Raw genomic sequence first — 16,854 nt, forward strand, 5'->3', positions numbered from 1 at the left:
GCAGGAGCACGGACTGGTACAATCAGCAGGAGCACGGACTGGTCCAATCAGCAGGAAGACGGACTGGTACAATCAGCAGGAGAAGGGACTGGTACAATCAGCAGGAGCACGGATTGATACAATCAGCAGGAGCACGCACTGGCACAATCAGCAGGAGCATGAAGTGGTACAATCAGCAAGAGCACGGACTGGTACAATAAGTAGGAGCATGGACTGATACAATCAGTAGGATCATGGACTGGTACAATCAGCAGGAGCATGGACTGATACAATCAGCAGGAGCACGGACTGGTACAATCAGCAGGAGGACGGACTGCTACAATCAGTAGGAGCATGGACTGGTACAATCAGCAGGAGCATGGACTGGTACAATCAGTAGGAGCATGGACTGGTACAATCAGCAGGAGCATGGACTCATACAATCAGTAGGAGCATGGACTGGCACAATCAGCAGGAGCACGGACTGGTACAATCAGTAGCAGCATGGATTGGTACAATCAGCAGGAGCACGGACTGATACAATCAGCAGGAGCACGGACTGGTACAATCAGCAGGAGCACGGACTGGTACAATAAGCAGGAGCACGGACTGGTACAATCAGCAGGAGCACGGACTGGTACAATCAGCAGGAGGATGGACTGGTACAATAAGCAGGATGATGGACTGGTATAATCAGCAGGAGCATTGACCGGTACAATCAGCAGGAGCACGGACTGATACAATCAGCAGGAGGAAGGACTGGGACAATCATTAGGAGCACGGACTGATACAATCAGCAGGAGCACGGCCTGGTACAATCAGCAGGAGCACGGAGTGGTACAATCAGCAGGAGGACGGACTGGCACAATCAGCAGGAGCATGGACTGATACAATCAGCAGGAGCACGGACTGGTACAATCAGCAGGAGCACGGATTGGTACAATCAGCAGGAGCACGGACTGGCACAATCAGCAGGAGCACGGACTGGTACAATCAGCAGAAGCATGGACTGGTACAATCAGCAGGAGGACGGACTGGTACAATCAGCACGTGCACGGAGTGGTACAATCAGCAGGAGCACGGACTGGCACAATCAGCAGGAGCATGGACCAGTACAATCAGTACGAGCATGGACTGGTACAATCAGTAGGAGCATGGATTGGTACAATCAGTAGGAGCATGGACTGGTACAATCAGCAGGAGCAGGGACTGGTACAATTAGTAGGAGCACGGACTGGTACAATCAGCAGGAGCATGGACTGGTACAATCAGGAGGAGCACGGACTGATACAATCAGTAGGAGCATGGACTGGTACAATCAGCAGGAGCACGGACTCATGCAATCAGCAGGAGCACGGACTGATACAATCAGCAGGAGTATGGACTCGTACAATCAGCAGGAGCATGGACTGGCACAATCAGCCGGAGCACGGACTGATACAATCAGCAGGAGGATGGACTGGTACAATCAGCAGGAGCACGGACTGGTACAATCAGCAGGAGCGCGGACTGGTACAATCAGCAGGAGCACGGACTTGTACAATCAGCAGGAGCACGGACTGATACAATGAGCAGGAGCACGGACTGGCACAATCAGCAGGAGCACGGACTGGTACAATCAGCAGGAGGATGGACTGGTACAATCAGCAGGAGCACGGACTGGTACAATCAGTAGGAGCATGGACTGGGACCAGCAGCAGGAGCACGGATTGGTACAATCAGCAGGAGTACGGACTGGCACAATCAGCAGGAGCACGGACTGATATAATCAGCAGGAGCATGGACTGGTAAAATCAGCAGGAGCATGGACTGGTACAATCAGTAAGAGCATGGACTGGTACAATCAGTAGGAGCACGGGTAGGAGCATGGACTGGTACAATCAGCAGGAGCATGGACTGGTACAATAAGCAGGAGGACGGACTGGTACAATCAGTAGGAGCATGGACTGTTACAATCAGCAGGAGCACGGACTGGTACAATCAGTAGGAGCATGGACTGGTACAATGAGCAGGAGCACGGACTCATACAATCAGTAGGAGCATGGACTGGTACAATCAGCAGGAGCACGGATTGGTGCAATCCGTAGGAGCATGGTCTGGAACAATCAGCAGGAGCACGGACTCATACAATCAGCAGGAGCACGGACTGGTACAATCAGCAGGAGCACGGACTGGTACAACCAGCAGGAGGACGGACTGGTACAATAAGCAGAATGATGGACTGGTACAATCAGCAGGAGCATGGACTGGTACAATCAGCAGGAGCACGGACTGATACAATCAGCAGGAGCACGCACTGGCACAATCAGCAGGAGCATGAACTGGTACAATCAGGAAGAACACGGACTGGTACAATCAGTAGGAGCATGGACTGATACAATCAGTAGGAGCATGGACTGGTACAATCAGCAGGAGCATGGACTGATACAATCAGCAGGAGCATGGACTGGTACAATCAGCAGGGGCACGGACTGGTACAATCAGTAGGAGCACGGACTGATACAATCAGTAGGATTATGGACTGGTACAATCAGCAGGAGCATGGACTGATACAATCAGCAGGAGCACGGACTGGTACAGTCAGCAAGAGGACAGACTGGTACAATCAGTAGGAGCACGGACTGGTACAATCAGCAGGAGCATGGATTGGTACAATCAGTAGGAGCATGGACTGGTACAATCAGCAGGAGCACGGACTGATACAATCAGCAGCACGGACGGGTACAATCAGCAGGAGCACGGACTGGTACAATCAGCTAGAAGGATGGACTGGTACAATAAGCAGGATAATGGACTGGTATAATCAGCAGGAGCATTGACCGGTACAATCAGCAGGAGCACGGACTGATACAATCAGCAGGAGGAAGGACTGGGACAATCATTAGGAGCACGGACTGATACAATCAGCAGGAGCACGGCCTGGTACAATCAGCAGGAGCACGGAGTGGTACAATCAGCAGGAGGACGGACTGGCACAATCAGCAGGAGCATGGACTGATACAATCAGCAGGAGCACGGACTGGTACAATCAGCAGGAGCATGTATTGGTACAATCAGCAGGAGCACGGAGTGGCACAATCAGCAGGAGCACGGACTGATACAATCAGCAGGAGGATGGACTGGTACAATCAGCAGGAGCACGGACTGGTACAATCAGCAGAAGCATGGACTGGTACAATCAGCAGGAGGACGGACTGGTACAATCAGCACGTGCACGGAGTGGTACAATCAGCAGGAGCACGGACTGGCACAATCAGCAGGAGCATGGACCAGTACAATCAGTAGGAGCATGGACTGGTACAATCAGTAGGAGCATGGATTGGTACAATCAGTAGGAGCATGGACTGGTACAATCAGCAGGAGCAGGGACTGGTATAATTCGTAGGAGCACGGACTGGTACAATCAGCAGTAGCATGGACTGGTACAATCAGGAGGAGCACGGACTGATACAATCAGTAGGAGCATGGACTGGTACAATCAGCAGGAGCACGGACTCATGCAATCAGCAGGAGCACGGACTGATACAATCAGCAGGAGTATGGACTCGTACAATCAGCAGGAGCATGGACTGGCACAATGAGCCGGAGCACGGACTGATACAATCAGTAGGAGCATGGACTGGTACAATCAGCAGGAGCATGGACTGATACAATCAGCAGGAGCACGGACTGGTACAATCAGCAGGAGGACGGACTGGTACAATCAGTAGGAGCATGGACTGGTACAATGAGCAGGAGCACGGACGCATACAATCAGTAGGAGCATGGACTGGTACAATCAGCAGGAGCACGGACTGGTGCAATCCGTAGGAGCATGGTCTGGAACAATCAGCAGGAGCACGGACTCATACAATCAGCAGGAGCACGGACTGGTACAATCAGCAGGAGCACGGACTGGTACAATCAGCAGGAGGACGGACTGGTACAATAAGCAGAATGATGGACTGGTACAATCAGCAGGAGCATGGACTGGTACAATCAGCAGGAGCACGGACTGATACAATCAGCAGGAGGATGGACTGGTACAATCATTAGGAGCATGGACTGATACAATCCGCAGGAGCACGGACTGGTCCAATTAGTAGGAGCATGGACTGGTACAATCAGTTGGAGCATGGACTGGTACAATCAGCAGGAGCATGGACTGATACACTCAGTAGGAGCATGGACTGGTACAATCAGCAGGAGCATGGACTGATACAATCAGGAGGAGCATGGACTGGTACAATCAGCAGGAGCATGGACTGATAGTATCAATAAGAGCACGGACTGGTGCAATCAGTAGGAGCATGGACTGGTACAATCAGCAGGAGCATGGACTGATAGTATCAGTAGGAGCATGGACTGGTACAATCAGCAGGTGCATGGACTGATGCAATCAGTAGGAGGATGGACTGGTACAATCAGCAGGAGGATGGACTGGTACAATCAGCAGGAGCATGGACTGATACAATCAGCAGGAGCATGTACTAGGACAAGCAGCAGGAGGACGGACTGGTACAATCAGCAGGAGCACGGACTGATACAATCAGCAGGAGCACGGACTGGTACAATCAGCAGGAGCACGGACTGGCGCAATCAGCAGGAGCACGGACTGATACAATCAGCAGGAGAATGGACTGGTACAATCAGCAGGAGCACGGATTGGTACAATCAGCAGGATCATGGACTGGTACAATCAGCAGGAGGACGGACTGGTACAATCAGAAGGAGCATGGACTGATACAATCAGCAGGAGCACGGACTGGTACAATCAGCAGGAGCACGGACTGGTCCAATCAGCAGGAAGACGGACTGGTACAATCGGCAGGAGAAGGGACTGGTACAATCAGCAGGAGCACGGACTGATACAATCAGCAGGAGCACGGACTGGCACAATCAGCAGGAGCAACGACTGATACAATCAGCAGGAGGACGGACTGGTACAATCAGCAGGAGCACGGACTGGCACAATCAGTAGGAGCGTGGACTAGTACAATCAGTAGGAGCATGGACTGGGACAATCAGAAGGAGCATGGACTGGTACAATGAGTAGGAGCATGGATTGGTGCAATCAGCAGAAGGATGGACTGGTACAATCAGCAGGAGCATGAACTGGTACAATCAGTAAGAGCACGGACTGGTACAATCAGTAGGAGCATGGACTGATACAATCAGTAGGAGCATGGACTGGTACAATCAGCAGGAGCATGGACTGATACAATCAGCAGGAGCATGGACTGGTACAATCAGCAGGAGCACGGACTGGTACAATCAGTAGGAGCACGGACTGATACAATCAGTAGGATCATGGACTGGTACAATCAGCAGGAGCATGGACTGGTACAATCAGCAAGAGGACGGACTGGTACAATCAGTAGGAGCATGGACTGGTACAATCAGCAGGAGCATGGACTGGTACAATCAGCAGGAGCACGGACTGGTACAATCAGCAGGAGCACGGACTGGTACAATCAGCAGGAGGATGGACTGGTACAATAAGCAGGATGATGGACTGGTATAATCAGCAGGAGCATTGACCGGTACAATCAGCAGGAGCACGGAGTGGTACAATCAGCAGGAGGACGGACTGGCACAATCAGCAGGAGCATGGACTGATACAATCAGCAGGAGCACGGACTGGCACAATCAGCAGGAGGACGGAATGGTACAATCAGCAGGAGAATGGACTGGTACAATCAGCAGGAGCACGGATTGGTACAATCAGCAGGAGCACGGACTGGCACAATCAGCAGGAGCACGGACTGATACAATCAGCAGGAGGATGGACTGGTACAATCAGCAGGAGCACGGACTGGTACAATCAGCAGAAGCATGGACTGGTAAAATCAGCAGGAGGACGGACTGGTACAATCAGCAGGTGCACGGACTGGTACAGTCAGCAGGAGCACGGACTGGCACAATCAGCAGGAGCATGGACTAGTACAATCAGTAGGAGCATGGACTGGTACAGTCAGTAGGAGCATGGATTGGTACAATCAGTAGGAGCATGGACTGGTACAATAAGCAGGATGATGGACTGGTATAATCAGCAGGAGCATTGACCAGTACAATCAGCAGGAGCACGGAGTGGTACAATCAGCAGGAGGACGGACTGGCACAATCAGCAGGAGCACGGACTGATACAATCAGCAGGAGCACGGACTGGCACAATCAGCAGAAGCAAGGACTGATACAATCAGTAGGAGCATGGACTGGTACAATCAGCAGGAGCACGGACTCATACAATCAGCAGGAGCACGGACTGGTACAATCAGCAAGAGCACGGACTGGGACAATCAGTAGGAGCATGGACTGGCACAATCAGCAGGAGCACGGACTGGTACAATCAGTAGCAGCATGGATTGGTACAATCAGCAGGAGCATGGAATGATACAATCAGCAGGAGCACGGACTGGTACAATCAGCAGGAGCACGGATTCGTGCAATCAGCAGGAGAAGGGACTGGTACAATCAGCAGGAGCACGGACTGATACAATCAGCAGGAGCACGGACTGGCACAATCAGCAGAAGCAAGGACTGATACAATCAGTAGGAGCATGGACTGGTACAATCAGCAGGAGCACGGACTCATACAATCAGCAGGAGCACGGACTGGTACAATCAGCAAGAGCACGGACTGGGACAATCAGTAGGAGCATGGACTGGCACAATCAGCAGGAGCACGGACTGGTACAATCAATAGCAGCATGGATTGGTACAATCAGCAGGAGCATGGAATGATACAATCAGCAGGAGCACGGACTGGTACAATCAGCAGGAGCACGGACTGGTACAATCAGCAGGAGGATGGACTGGTACAATAAGCAGGATGATGGACTGGTATAATCAGCAGGAGCATTGACCAGTACAATCAGCAGGAGCACGGAGTGGTACAATCAGCAGGAGGACGGACTGGCACAATCAGCAGGAGCATGGACTGATACAATCAGCAGGAGCACGGACTGGCACAATCAGCAGGAGGACGGAATGGTACAATCAGCAGGAGAATGGACTGGTACAATCAGCAGGAGCACGGATTGGTACAATCAGCAGGAGCACGGACTGGCACAATCAGCAGGAGCACGGACTGATACAATCAGCAGGAGCACGGCCTGGTACAATCAGCAGGAGCACGGAGTGGTACAATCAGCAGGAGGACGGACTGGCACAATCAGCAGGAGCATGGACTGATACAATCAGCAGGAGCACGGACTGGTACAATCAGCAGGAGCACGGATTGGTACAATCAGCAGGAGCACGGACTGGCACAATCAGCAGGAGCACGGACTGGTACAATCAGCAGAAGCATGGACTGGTACAATCAGCAGGAGGACGGACTGGTACAATCAGCACGTGCACGGAGTGGTACAATCAGCAGGAGCACGGACTGGCACAATCAGCAGGAGCATGGACCAGTACAATCAGTACGAGCATGGACTGGTACAATCAGTAGGAGCATGGATTGGTACAATCAGTAGGAGCATGGACTGGTACAATCAGCAGGAGCAGGGACTGGTACAATTAGTAGGAGCACGGACTGGTACAATCAGCAGGAGCATGGACTGGTACAATCAGGAGGAGCACGGACTGATACAATCAGTAGGAGCATGGACTGGTACAATCAGCAGGAGCACGGACTCATGCAATCAGCAGGAGCACGGACTGATACAATCAGCAGGAGTATGGACTCGTACAATCAGCAGGAGCATGGACTGGCACAATCAGCCGGAGCACGGACTGATACAATCAGCAGGAGGATGGACTGGTACAAACAGCAGGAGCACGGACTGGTACAATCAGCAGGAGCGCGGACTGGTACAATCAGCAGGAGCACGGACTTGTACAATCAGCAGGAGCACGGACTGATACAATGAGCAGGAGCACGGACTGGCACAATCAGCAGGAGCACGGACTGGTACAATCAGCAGGAGGATGGACTGGTACAATCAGCAGGAGCACGGACTGGTACAATCAGTAGGAGCATGGACTGGGACCAGCAGCAGGAGCACGGATTGGTACAATCAGCAGGAGTACGGACTGGCACAATCAGCAGGAGCACGGACTGATATAATCAGCAGGAGCATGGACTGGTAAAATCAGCAGGAGCATGGACTGGTACAATCAGTAAGAGCATGGACTGGTACAATCAGTAGGAGCACGGGTAGGAGCATGGACTGGTACAATCAGCAGGAGCATGGACTGGTACAATAAGCAGGAGGACGGACTGGTACAATCAGTAGGAGCATGGACTGTTACAATCAGCAGGAGCACGGACTGGTACAATCAGTAGGAGCATGGACTGGTACAATGAGCAGGAGCACGGACTCATACAATCAGTAGGAGCATGGACTGGTACAATCAGCAGGAGCACGGATTGGTGCAATCCGTAGGAGCATGGTCTGGAACAATCAGCAGGAGCACGGACTCATACAATCAGCAGGAGCACGGACTGGTACAATCAGCAGGAGCACGGACTGGTACAACCAGCAGGAGGACGGACTGGTACAATAAGCAGAATGATGGACTGGTACAATCAGCAGGAGCATGGACTGGTACAATCAGCAGGAGCACGGACTGATACAATCAGCAGGAGCACGCACTGGCACAATCAGCAGGAGCATGAACTGGTACAATCAGGAAGAACACGGACTGGTACAATCAGTAGGAGCATGGACTGATACAATCAGTAGGAGCATGGACTGGTACAATCAGCAGGAGCATGGACTGATACAATCAGCAGGAGCATGGACTGGTACAATCAGCAGGGGCACGGACTGGTACAATCAGTAGGAGCACGGACTGATACAATCAGTAGGATTATGGACTGGTACAATCAGCAGGAGCATGGACTGATACAATCAGCAGGAGCACGGACTGGTACAGTCAGCAAGAGGACAGACTGGTACAATCAGTAGGAGCACGGACTGGTACAATCAGCAGGAGCATGGATTGGTACAATCAGTAGGAGCATGGACTGGTACAATCAGCAGGAGCACGGACTGATACAATCAGCAGCACGGACGGGTACAATCAGCAGGAGCACGGACTGGTACAATCAGCTAGAAGGATGGACTGGTACAATAAGCAGGATAATGGACTGGTATAATCAGCAGGAGCATTGACCGGTACAATCAGCAGGAGCACGGACTGATACAATCAGCAGGAGGAAGGACTGGGACAATCATTAGGAGCACGGACTGATACAATCAGCAGGAGCACGGCCTGGTACAATCAGCAGGAGCACGGAGTGGTACAATCAGCAGGAGGACGGACTGGCACAATCAGCAGGAGCATGGACTGATACAATCAGCAGGAGCACGGACTGGTACAATCAGCAGGAGCATGTATTGGTACAATCAGCAGGAGCACGGAGTGGCACAATCAGCAGGAGCACGGACTGATACAATCAGCAGGAGGATGGACTGGTACAATCAGCAGGAGCACGGACTGGTACAATCAGCAGAAGCATGGACTGGTACAATCAGCAGGAGGACGGACTGGTACAATCAGCACGTGCACGGAGTGGTACAATCAGCAGGAGCACGGACTGGCACAATCAGCAGGAGCATGGACCAGTACAATCAGTAGGAGCATGGACTGGTACAATCAGTAGGAGCATGGATTGGTACAATCAGTAGGAGCATGGACTGGTACAATCAGCAGGAGCAGGGACTGGTATAATTCGTAGGAGCACGGACTGGTACAATCAGCAGTAGCATGGACTGGTACAATCAGGAGGAGCACGGACTGATACAATCAGTAGGAGCATGGACTGGTACAATCAGCAGGAGCACGGACTCATGCAATCAGCAGGAGCAAGGACTGATACAATCAGCAGGAGTATGGACTCGTACAATCAGCAGGAGCATGGACTGGCACAATGAGCCGGAGCACGGACTGATACAATCAGTAGGAGCATGGACTGGTACAATCAGCAGGAGCATGGACTGATACAATCAGCAGGAGCACGGACTGGTACAATCAGCAGGAGGACGGACTGGTACAATCAGTAGGAGCATGGACTGGTACAATGAGCAGGAGCACGGACGCATACAATCAGTAGGAGCATGGACTGGTACAATCAGCAGGAGCACGGACTGGTGCAATCCGTAGGAGCATGGTCTGGAACAATCAGCAGGAGCACGGACTCATACAATCAGCAGGAGCACGGACTGGTACAATCAGCAGGAGCACGGACTGGTACAATCAGCAGGAGGACGGACTGGTACAATAAGCAGAATGATGGACTGGTACAATCAGCAGGAGCATGGACTGGTACAATCAGCAGGAGCACGGACTGATACAATCAGCAGGAGGATGGACTGGTACAATCATTAGGAGCATGGACTGATACAATCCGCAGGAGCACGGACTGGTCCAATTAGTAGGAGCATGGACTGGTACAATCAGTTGGAGCATGGACTGGTACAATCAGCAGGAGCATGGACTGATACACTCAGTAGGAGCATGGACTGGTACAATCAGCAGGAGCATGGACTGATACAATCAGGAGGAGCATGGACTGGTACAATCAGCAGGAGCATGGACTGATAGTATCAATAAGAGCACGGACTGGTGCAATCAGTAGGAGCATGGACTGGTACAATCAGCAGGAGCATGGACTGATAGTATCAGTAGGAGCATGGACTGGTACAATCAGCAGGTGCATGGACTGATGCAATCAGTAGGAGGATGGACTGGTACAATCAGCAGGAGGATGGACTGGTACAATCAGCAGGAGCATGGACTGATACAATCAGCAGGAGCATGTACTAGGACAAGCAGCAGGAGGACGGACTGGTACAATCAGCAGGAGCACGGACTGATACAATCAGCAGGAGCACGGACTGGTACAATCAGCAGGAGCACGGACTGGCGCAATCAGCAGGAGCACGGACTGATACAATCAGCAGGAGAATGGACTGGTACAATCAGCAGGAGCACGGATTGGTACAATCAGCAGGATCATGGACTGGTACAATCAGCAGGAGGACGGACTGGTACAATCAGAAGGAGCATGGACTGATACAATCAGCAGGAGCACGGACTGGTACAATCAGCAGGAGCACGGACTGGTCCAATCAGCAGGAAGACGGACTGGTACAATCGGCAGGAGAAGGGACTGGTACAATCAGCAGGAGCACGGACTGATACAATCAGCAGGAGCACGGACTGGCACAATCAGCAGGAGCAACGACTGATACAATCAGCAGGAGGACGGACTGGTACAATCAGCAGGAGCACGGACTGGCACAATCAGTAGGAGCGTGGACTAGTACAATCAGTAGGAGCATGGACTGGGACAATCAGAAGGAGCATGGACTGGTACAATGAGTAGGAGCATGGATTGGTGCAATCAGCAGAAGGATGGACTGGTACAATCAGCAGGAGCATGAACTGGTACAATCAGTAAGAGCACGGACTGGTACAATCAGTAGGAGCATGGACTGATACAATCAGTAGGAGCATGGACTGGTACAATCAGCAGGAGCATGGACTGATACAATCAGCAGGAGCATGGACTGGTACAATCAGCAGGAGCACGGACTGGTACAATCAGTAGGAGCACGGACTGATACAATCAGTAGGATCATGGACTGGTACAATCAGCAGGAGCATGGACTGGTACAATCAGCAAGAGGACGGACTGGTACAATCAGTAGGAGCATGGACTGGTACAATCAGCAGGAGCATGGACTGGTACAATCAGTAGGAGCATGGACTGGTACAATCAGCAGGAGCACGGACTGGTACAATCAGCAGGAGCACGGACTGGTACAATCAGCAGGAGGATGGACTGGTACAATAAGCAGGATGATGGACTGGTATAATCAGCAGGAGCATTGACCGGTACAATCAGCAGGAGCACGGAGTGGTACAATCAGCAGGAGGACGGACTGGCACAATCAGCAGGAGCATGGACTGATACAATCAGCAGGAGCACGGACTGGCACAATCAGCAGGAGGACGGAATGGTACAATCAGCAGGAGAATGGACTGGTACAATCAGCAGGAGCACGGATTGGTACAATCAGCAGGAGCACGGACTGGCACAATCAGCAGGAGCACGGACTGATACAATCAGCAGGAGGATGGACTGGTACAATCAGCAGGAGCACGGACTGGTACAATCAGCAGAAGCATGGACTGGTAAAATCAGCAGGAGGACGGACTGGTACAATCAGCAGGTGCACGGACTGGTACAGTCAGCAGGAGCACGGACTGGCACAATCAGCAGGAGCATGGACTAGTACAATCAGTAGGAGCATGGACTGGTACAGTCAGTAGGAGCATGGATTGGTACAATCAGTAGGAGCATGGACTGGTACAATAAGCAGGATGATGGACTGGTATAATCAGCAGGAGCATTGACCAGTACAATCAGCAGGAGCACGGAGTGGTACAATCAGCAGGAGGACGGACTGGCACAATCAGCAGGAGCACGGACTGATACAATCAGCAGGAGCACGGACTGGCACAATCAGCAGAAGCAAGGACTGATACAATCAGTAGGAGCATGGACTGGTACAATCAGCAGGAGCACGGACTCATACAATCAGCAGGAGCACGGACTGGTACAATCAGCAAGAGCACGGACTGGGACAATCAGTAGGAGCATGGACTGGCACAATCAGCAGGAGCACGGACTGGTACAATCAGTAGCAGCATGGATTGGTACAATCAGCAGGAGCATGGAATGATACAATCAGCAGGAGCACGGACTGGTACAATCAGCAGGAGCACGGATTCGTGCAATCAGCAGGAGAAGGGACTGGTACAATCAGCAGGAGCACGGACTGATACAATCAGCAGGAGCACGGACTGGCACAATCAGCAGAAGCAAGGACTGATACAATCAGTAGGAGCATGGACTGGTACAATCAGCAGGAGCACGGACTCATACAATCAGCAGGAGCACGGACTGGTACAATCAGCAAGAGCACGGACTGGGACAATCAGTAGGAGCATGGACTGGCACAATCAGCAGGAGCACGGACTGGTACAATCAATAGCAGCATGGATTGGTACAATCAGCAGGAGCATGGAATGATACAATCAGCAGGAGCACGGACTGGTACAATCAGCAGGAGCACGGACTGGTACAATCAGCAGGAGGATGGACTGGTACAATAAGCAGGATGATGGACTGGTATAATCAGCAGGAGCATTGACCAGTACAATCAGCAGGAGCACGGAGTGGTACAATCAGCAGGAGGACGGACTGGCACAATCAGCAGGAGCATGGACTGATACAATCAGCAGGAGCACGGACTGGCACAATCAGCAGGAGGACGGAATGGTACAATCAGCAGGAGAATGGACTGGTACAATCAGCAGGAGCACGGATTGGTACAATCAGCAGGAGCACGGACTGGCACAATCAGCAGGAGCACGGACTGATACAATCAGCAGGAGGATGGACTGGTACAATCAGCAGGAGCACGGACTGGTACAATCAGCAGAAGCATGGACTGGTAAAATCAGCAGGAGGACGGACTGGTACAATCAGCAGGTGCACGGACTGGTACAGTCAGCAGGAGCACGGACTGGCACAATCAGCAGGAGCATGGACTAGTACAATCAGTAGGAGCATGGACTGGTACAATCAGTAGGAGCATGGATTGGTACAATCAGTAGGAGCATGGACTGGTACAATCAGCAGGAGCAGTGACTGGAACAATTAGTAGGAGCACGGACTGGTACAATCAGCAGGAGCACGGATTCGTGCAATCAGCAGGAGAAGGGGCTGGTACAATCAGCAGGAGCACGGACTGATACAATCAGCAGGAGCACGGACTGGCACAATCAGCAGAAGCAAGGACTGATACAATCAGTAGGAGCATGGACTGGTACAATCAGCAGGAGCACGGACTCATACAATCAGCAGGAGCACGGACTGGTACAATCAGCAAGAGCACGGACTGGGACAATCAGTAGGAGCATGGACTGGTACAATGAGTAGGAGCATGGATTGGTGCAATCAGCAGAAGCATGGACTGGTACAATCAGCAGCAGCATGAACTGGTACAATCAGTAAGAGCACGGACTGGTACAATCAGTAGGAGCATGGACTGATACAATCAACAGGAGCATGGACTGGTACAATCAGCAGGAGCACGGACTGGTACAATCAGTAGGAGCACGGACTGATAAAATCAGTAGGATCATGGACTGGTACAATCAGCAGGAGCATGGACTGATACAATCAGCAGGAGCACGGACTGGTACAATCAGCAAGAGGACGGACTGGTACAATCAGTAGGAGCATGGACTGGTACAATCAGCAGGAGCATGCACTGGTACAATCAGTAGGAGCATGGACTGGTACAATCAGCAGGAGCACGGACTCATACAATCAGTAGGAGCATGGACTGGCACAATCAGCAGGAGCACGGACTGGTATAATCAGTAGCAGCATGGATTGGTACAATCAGCAGGAGCATGGACTGATACAATCAGCAGGAGCACGCACTGGTACAATCAGCAAGAGCACGGACTGGTACAATCAGCAGGATGATGGACTGGTATAATCAGCAGGAGCATTGACCGGTACAATCAGCAGGAGCACAGAGTGGTACAATCAGCAGGAGGACGGACTGGCACAATCAGCAGGAGCATGGACTGATACAATCAGCAGGAGCACGGACTGATAAAATCAGCAGGAGGATGGACTGGTACAATCAGCAGGAGCACGGACTGGTACAATCAGCAGAAGCATGGACTGGTACAATCAGCAGGAGGACGGACTGGTACAATCAGCAGGAGCACGGACTGGCACAATCAGCAGGAGCATGGACTCGTACAATCAGTAGGAGCATGGACTGGTACAATCAGTAGGAGCATGGATTGGTACAATCAGTAGGAGCATGGACTGGTACAATCAGCAGGAGCAGGGACTGGTACAATTAGTAGGAGCACGGACTGGTGCAATCAGCAGGAGCATGGAGTGGTACAATCAGGAGGAGCACGGACTGATACAATCAGTAGGAGCATGGACTGGTACAATCAGCAGGAGCATGGACTGGTACAATCAGCAGGAGCACGGACTGGCACAATCAGCCGGAACACGGACTGATACAATCAGCAGGAGTATGGACTGGTACAATCAGCAGGAGCACGGACTGGTACAATCAGCAGGAGCGCGGACTGGTACAATCAGCAGGAGCACGGACTGGTACAATCAGCAGGAGGATGGACTGGTACAATCAGCAGGAGCACGGACTGGTACAATCAGTAGGAGCACGGACTGGGACAATCAGCAGGAGGACGGATTGGTACAATCAGCAGGCGGATGGACTGGTACAATCAGCAGAGCACGGATTGGTACAATCAGCAGGAGTACGGACTGGCACAATCAGCAGGAGCACGGACTGATATAATCAGCAGGAGCATGGACTGGTAAAATCAGCAGGAGCATGGACTGGTACAATCAGCAGGAGGACGGACTGGTACAATCAGTAGGAGCACGGACTGATACAATCAGTAGGAGCATGGACTGGTACAATCAGCAGGAGCATGGACTGATACAATCAGCAGGAGCACGGACTGGTACAATCAGCAGGAGGACGGACTGGTACAATCAGTAGGAGCATGGACTGTTACAATCAGCAGGAGCACGGACTGGTTCAATCAGTAGGAGCATGGACTGGTACAATGAGCAGGAGCACGGACTCATACAATCAGTAGGAGCATGGACTGGTACAATCAGCAGGAGCACGGACTGGTGCAATCCGTAGGAGCATGGTCTGGTACAATCAGCAGGAGGACGGACTGGTACAATCAGTAGGAGCATGGACTGTTACAATCAGCAGGAGCACGGACTGGTTCAATCAGTAGGAGCATGGACTGTTACAATCAGCAGGAGCACGGACTGGTTCAATCAGTAGGAGCATGGACTGGTACAATGAGCAGGAGCACGGACTCATACAATCAGTAGGAGCATGGACTGGTACAATCAGCAGGAGCACGGACTGGTTCAATCAGTAGGAGCATGGACTGGTACAATGAGCAGGAGCACGGACTCATACAATCAGTAGGAGCATGGACTGGTACAATCAGCAGGAGCACGGACTGGTGCAATCCGTAGGAGCATGGACTGGTACAATCACCAGGAGCACGGACTGGTACAATCAGCAGGAGCACGGACTGGTACAATCAGCAGGAGGATTGACTGGTACAATCAGCAGGAGCACGGACTGGTACAATCAGCAGGAGCACGGACTGGTACAATCAGCAGGAGGACGGACTGGTACAATAAGCAGAATGATGGACTGGTACAATCAGCAGGAGCATGGACTGGTACAATCAGCAGGAGCACGGACTGATACAATCAGCAGGAGGATGGACTGGTACAATCATTAGGAGCATGGACTGATACAATCAGTAGGAGCACGGACTGGTCCAATTAGTAGGAGCATGGACTGGTACAATCAGCAGGAGGATGGACTGGTACAATCATTAGGAGCATGGACTGATACAATCAGTAGGAGCACGGACTGGTCCAATTAGTAGGAGCATGGACTGGTACAATCAGTTGGAGCATGGACTGGTACAATCAGCAGGAGCATGGACTGATACAATCAGCAGGAGCACGGACTGGTACAATCAGCAGGAGCACGGACTGGCACAATCAGCAGGAGCACGGACTGGCACAATCAGCAGGAGGATGGACTGGTACAATCAACAGGAGGATGGACTGGTACAATCAGCAGGAGCACGGACTGATACAATCAGCAGGAGCATGGACTGATACAATCAGCAGGAGCACGGACTGGCACAATCAGTAGGAGCATGGACTGGTACAATCAGTTGGAGCATGGACTGGTACAATCAGCAGGAGCATGGACTGATACACTCAGTAGGAGCATGGACTGGTACAATCAGCAGGAGCAT

Source organism: Pristiophorus japonicus, chromosome 1 (assembly GCF_044704955.1).
Source record: "Pristiophorus japonicus isolate sPriJap1 chromosome 1, sPriJap1.hap1, whole genome shotgun sequence".
Classification (NCBI taxonomy): Eukaryota; Metazoa; Chordata; class Chondrichthyes; family Pristiophoridae; genus Pristiophorus; species Pristiophorus japonicus.